The 5,806-nt window shown below is 45.4% G+C and overlaps 1 long non-coding RNA gene across 1 annotated transcript; it reads right to left on the reverse strand.

The window, feature by feature from the left end:
• Nucleotides 1-2,116: 2,116 nt before the first annotated feature.
• On the reverse strand, nucleotides 2,117-3,078 carry LOC140403048 (uncharacterized). The gene is made up of 3 exons (XR_011938224.1): nucleotides 2,907-3,078; nucleotides 2,274-2,600; nucleotides 2,117-2,183 (listed from the first exon to the last, which is right to left on the reverse strand). It is a non-coding gene; the product is annotated as an uncharacterized lncRNA (long non-coding RNA).
• Nucleotides 3,079-5,806: the final 2,728 nt, after the last annotated feature.

The raw sequence follows: 5,806 nt of genomic DNA on the forward strand, positions 1-5,806 counted from the left end.
CCTCGTCTTTTTGGATCACAATGTGACCCAGGCTATCTACACCCCCTTCTCCAGACTCAACATCTACCAATGTCTTCTCTTTGGTGAATACTGGTGCAAAGTATTCATTTTGTACCTCGCCCATTTCCTCTGGCTCCACACATATATTCCCTTGCCTATCCTTCAGTGGGCCAACCCTTTCCCTGGCTACCCTCTTGCTTTTTATGTACGTGTAAAAAGCCTTGGGATTTTCCTTAACCCTATTTGCCAATGACTTTTCATGACCACTTCTAGCCCTCCTGACTCCTTGCTTAAGTTCCTTCCTACTTTCCTTATATGCCACACAGGCTTCGTCTGTTCCCAGCCTTTTAGCCCTGACAAATGCCTCCTTTTTCTTTTTGACGAGGCCTACAATATCACTCGTCATCCAATGTTCCCGAAAATTACCGTATTTATCTTTCTTCCTCACAGGAACATGCCTGTCCTGTATTCCTTTCAACTGACACTTGAAAGCCTCCCACATGTCAGATGTTGATTTGCCCTCAAACATCCGCCCCCAATCTATGTTCTTCAGTTCCCGCCTAATATTGTTATAATTAGCCTTCCCCCAATTTAGCACATTCATCCTCGGACCACTCTTATCCTTGTCCACCAGTACTTTAAAACTTACTGAATTGTGGTCACTGTTACCGAAATGCTCCCCTACTGAAACATCTACCACCTGGCCGGGCTCATTCCCCAATACCAGGTCCAGTACCGCCCCTTCCCTAGTTGGACTGTTTACATATTGTTTTAAGAAGCCCTCCTGGATGCTCCTTACAAACTCCGCCCCGTCTAAGCCCCTGGCACTAAGTGAGTCCCAGTCAATATTGGGGAAGTTGAAGTCTCCCATCACCACAATCCTGTTGTTTTTACTCTTTTCCAAAATCTGTCTACCTATCTGCTCCTCTATCTCCCGCTGGCTGTTGGGAGGCCTGTAGTATACCCCCAACATTGTGACTGCACCCTTCTTATTCCTGATCTCTACCCATATAGCCTCACTGCCCTCTGAGGTGTCCTCTCGCAGTATAGCTTTGATATTCTCCCGAACAAGTAGCGCAACTCCGCCTCCCCTTTTACACCCCCCTCTACCCCGTCTGAAACATCTAAATCCTGGAACGTTTAGCTGCCAATCCTGCCCTTCCCTCAACCAGGTCTCTGTAATGGCAACAACATCATAGTTTCAAGTAGTAATCCAAGCTCTAAGTTCATCTGCCTTACCCGTAATGCTCCTTGCATTAAAACATATGCACTTCAGGCCACCAGATCCGCTGTGTTCAGCAACTTATCCCCGTCTGCTCTGCCTCAGAGCCACACTGTCCCTATTCCCTAGTTCTCCCTCAATGCTCTCACCTTCTGACCTATTGCTCCCGTGCCCACCCCCTGCCATACTAGTTTAAACCCTCCCGTGTGACACTAGCAAACCTCGCGGCCAGGATATTTATGCCTCTCCGGTTTAGACAGATGTTCACGGATGATGGGTTCTGGAAAATGAGATTCAGAGAAAATAAATGAATGTCTCATAAAACAAGTCATTTTTTGACAACAATTTCCACTTTTTTCTGGTTTCTGTTTGTAAAGCCCATCCAGCAGAGAACTGATCACAAGTCCATTCCAAAGTCTACTCCGTAAACAGGACGGTTGAAGCAGATTCAATAACTTCGAAAAGGGAAACCAGATTCTAGTTTAATGGGAAAATGTGACAGAGCTATCGGGATAAAGATTGGAGAGCATTTGTTTTTATTTAACAGGCTTCAGAGTCTTATCTTCCAGCTAATCATTCTGATTGATTATAAATTGAATTCAAACCATTATTGTGAAGATCGCCAACTCACCTGTCCTTGTCTCTGCTGCTTTGGGGAACGACACGCTCGTTGCCCAATATTTATTTGGAGACCCCGTTAGAAGAATACAATTACAGACAGCGCCACTAGTCCAGATTTCCATCGACACCATGATCTGACTGGTGATGCTGTAGGTCCCGTCCTCCGCCATTGTACCGGAATCGCTCGATCCTTCGGTTACCAGGCCGGAAATATTCCAGAAAATAGCAATCCGGTTAGAAGAAAGTCCACTGACCAAAAACACCAAGGGGACGGTTTCACTCGAATTCTCCTCATCCTGTGGCACAAATATCAGCACCGCCGTCTTGTTGGTGGAACTGTCTGGACACAGATTGAGACATATTCAACGATTGATTCACACAAAATGATAATACTGTGCATGATCAGAATTCATTTCAATTGTTCTCTTACCTCCAACCAATAATGTAGCTGCTTTCTGGAGCGGTGTATAGCTATCCATATCAGCACAGTAGTAGGAACCCGAGTCATTCGCCTGAACATTGTGGATTTCCAGAATAAGTACTTTTTTGCTGTTGCCTTTTTTAGAAAAGAACTTACATTTCGCCCCGTTACAGGATGAAATGTCGATTTGTATCGGGGCTTCACCCACTCCTTGTTTATACCAGCCGTAGCTAGACACCAATTCCACTTCGTAAATGCAATGACAGGTTAATTCCACCATCTGCCCGACTTCAGCGGTCATTGGGAAGGGCTTCTGTGACAAAGAGGTCTCGGAGTCTGTAACCAGACAGATTATTGTCACGTTATCAGTGATTATTGAGAGATTGGAAACATCCGCTTTGAAACGCTTCAGCTATAATTAGAGAACAATCTCTTTGTAGTTTTACAGAGTTTTTGGTGTGATTTATTCTTCATTTTATTTCTGTCTCGGTTTATAGGAGGAAGCAGTAAACACAGTAACACTATCTGGTGAAATCCCTTCACCTGATCACTGGATCACATTTTTATCTCAGGAAACAATCATTCTCGCATTTTACTGAACGAAGGCAATTCCGGTTAAATTTCCCACCGCCGTTTACTCACCGTAACTCCGCAGCACGATGAAAATGAGTATCAGGGGGAAATGTTCCTTTGCCATCTTGAGCCGGAGCATGCTCCCCGTCTTCGCTCTCACTCGCTTGTTACTGTGGCCGGAGTGACCGCGGACTGACCGGAGCTCAGGGCCAGATCCGCTGGAAACGATGACGATCTGTGCTCGGGAAAGTATGACACCATTCTGTGAGCAGTGTCTTGGTGCATGTGACGTTCATTTGCGCTGCCGTCACCGCCTGGGTGTCACAGCTGACAAGGAACAGAAGAGCTCACAACAATCTGATTGGCTGTAGTTCAGAGGGCGGGGCGGAATAATAACTGCAGGGATCTATGCTGAATATAGCAGTTAGTAATTCACTCACGTTGATCCATCCCAGATTGTCATTGGGATGATGTTCCTGATCCAACTTATAAGACATCTACCAGGTCGTCCCTCAGCCTTGTCTTCGCCAGTTCAACAATTTCGAGCCTGTTCCCTATTTCTAGTTATTTATGACATTTCGGACCAGCTCTCTTGAAAATCGTGTCTGCTCCATTGCCAATATCCTTTTTGTAATTTGCGGGGGGGGGGGGGGGGGGGGAGGGGGGGTGCAGAAATTCGCAATTAGTACAAGTTTTCCAATCAAGGACCCATATATAAAAACAATTCAACAGAATTAGAATCATTTTCCTCTGTAGCCTTCTATGTATTATTCTCGTGAATATCGCCAACAAGATCATGCAAATGGGCGTTGCTTTGGAATTATTCACAGATCGAATAAACCAATCTTTTGAGTAGCAACAGGGACAGACCAAAACCCTGGGCCTCTCTTCAACTGGGTTGGATTTCGATTCTGAGCCGCATTCACTCTCGCACATTCTGCTGTTGAGTGAGTGGCTTCTCTTTAAAAAAAAATTTCGAGCAGAAACGACTTGCATTCCGTCTTCCCAAAGGGTTAAGTTAAAAGCATTTCCCCTCTGGGTAAAATTGTAGACAACATTATTAAACGGTGAACAGGGAAGATACTGGAGTAAATTTAGCCTGCATGCCATCTGTTCGTAAAGCCGCGAATAAAGGTTTGTGGTGATCGACATTCCCAATGCAATGCCCCACATTTTCCGAAAGATATGCCTCAGGAAATGTTCGGAAATCATTATCAGTGGAAATTCAGTTCATGCCGGGCACAGAACATGTCTTAGAAGCTGCAGTGTGGAAATACATTAGTGGAGAGAAATTAAGAGTGAAAGCTGTAACCATGTATTTCTTTCTAAATACAAAGATTTGCATTTATCTTCTGATGAAAGCAAGAGGTCACCAATTTATATTCGTTCGTTCATAGGATGTGATCATCGCTGGTCAGGGCGGCATTAATTGCCCATCCCTAACTGTCTCTACATTATGAGAGGAATAGATAGGGTGGAAACTCAGAGTCCTTCTCCAAGGGTGGACTTGTCAATGACAAGGTGCCACAGGTTCAAGGTGAGAGGAGTTTTGTTTAATGGCGATGTGCGGAGTAGGTTTATCATGCAGAGAGCGGTGGGTGCCTGGAACTCGCGGCGAGAGGATGTGGTGAAATCAGGCACATTAACACCATTTAAGAGACATCTGGATGGATAGATGAAGAAGGGGAAATAGAGGGATACGAGTAAGGGCAGCAGTTTTTTTTAGTTTGGGCGTCATGGTCAGAACCGTGGAGGGCCGAAGGGCCTGCTCCGATTATGTATTTTTCATTGTTCTTTTATAAGGGGATGAGGGGCAGGTTTGTTCACCTCTGTAGTCCATGGCGTGTCGGCACACCAACCTTTGGCTTGTTTCGCCAGGCGCTTGGTCCAGGAACAGTAAAGGAATGGCGATAAAGTCCCAAGCCAGTGTGCGATTTGGAAGACAATTGGTGTCTTGTTCCCATCTCCCTTCCTGTGTTGCCCTGTTCTCTGTGTCTATATTACACAGTACGATCCCGGTAAGATGAAGGCATTGTGCAATTGTGAATAAAGTTGGGGATCAGTTAATTTTATTCAAAGCCGGGTAAGGGCAGAGAAATAGGGAATCGGTATAACATTAATAAACACACTGTTACTGAGCATGATTGTACACCATCCTGTTCTCTGTTTAGTTGAATCCACTCTGGGCGGTAACCCCGCATTCTGTCTGCAGTTCGACATTGACTACCAGTGTGTGACCTCTGAAGGCAGTTCTGTGGGTGAAGCGCCTCAACTGTAAAAACAGGAAAACCACAGAGCGCTTTTGGCTCGAACATATTTTCCATCTCAAGCAGAGAGTGGTCACAATCTCGGGCACTGATATCTCGACGTCAACGCGCTTTGGCCGCCCACATGGGCTGTGGGCGAGGTATTTTTAACGCTCAAAGCAAACAGCTGCGGTCACCACCAATGCGCCTCGTTGCTGCCAGACCCGCTCTCTGCTGCAAGTTCTACTCCCCCGCTCCTTCGCCATGGAAGGCCAAGCATTTCTGCAGAAAAGGTCAAACTCTGAGTACAGCTAATTTCGTAACTCATGCTGCCAGTGATTCCTGCCACCAGACAACAACAGGAATGTATTTCGCTCTTGTCTCCCACCTTCCATTCCTCACCATTCTGCTGAAGATTCCGTGACCTGGGTTCCTGAGGATTCTTGCAGAGAATTTTCAGCACGGATTTTCCTGCTTTGAGTTCAGAATTGGGTCATGTTTCCTCTGAGATATTCCCATGAAGAATCATTTGACCCAGCAGCAGTTACTAATTGTTTTCTCTCTGTCAGGATTGTACATTTTCATCCATTGCCGGAACTGCCTGGATGATCAGGCCTAGAATATTCATCCTCATTTGGATTTGGAATTCATATTGTGGCTGATCGGGTGAATATTGATGATTAACACCGATATTTTACTGAACGTATGTTTAATGTCCATTAC

The sequence above is a fragment of the Scyliorhinus torazame genome, chromosome 26 (genome assembly GCF_047496885.1).
Source record: "Scyliorhinus torazame isolate Kashiwa2021f chromosome 26, sScyTor2.1, whole genome shotgun sequence".
Taxonomy (NCBI): Eukaryota; Metazoa; Chordata; class Chondrichthyes; order Carcharhiniformes; family Scyliorhinidae; genus Scyliorhinus; species Scyliorhinus torazame.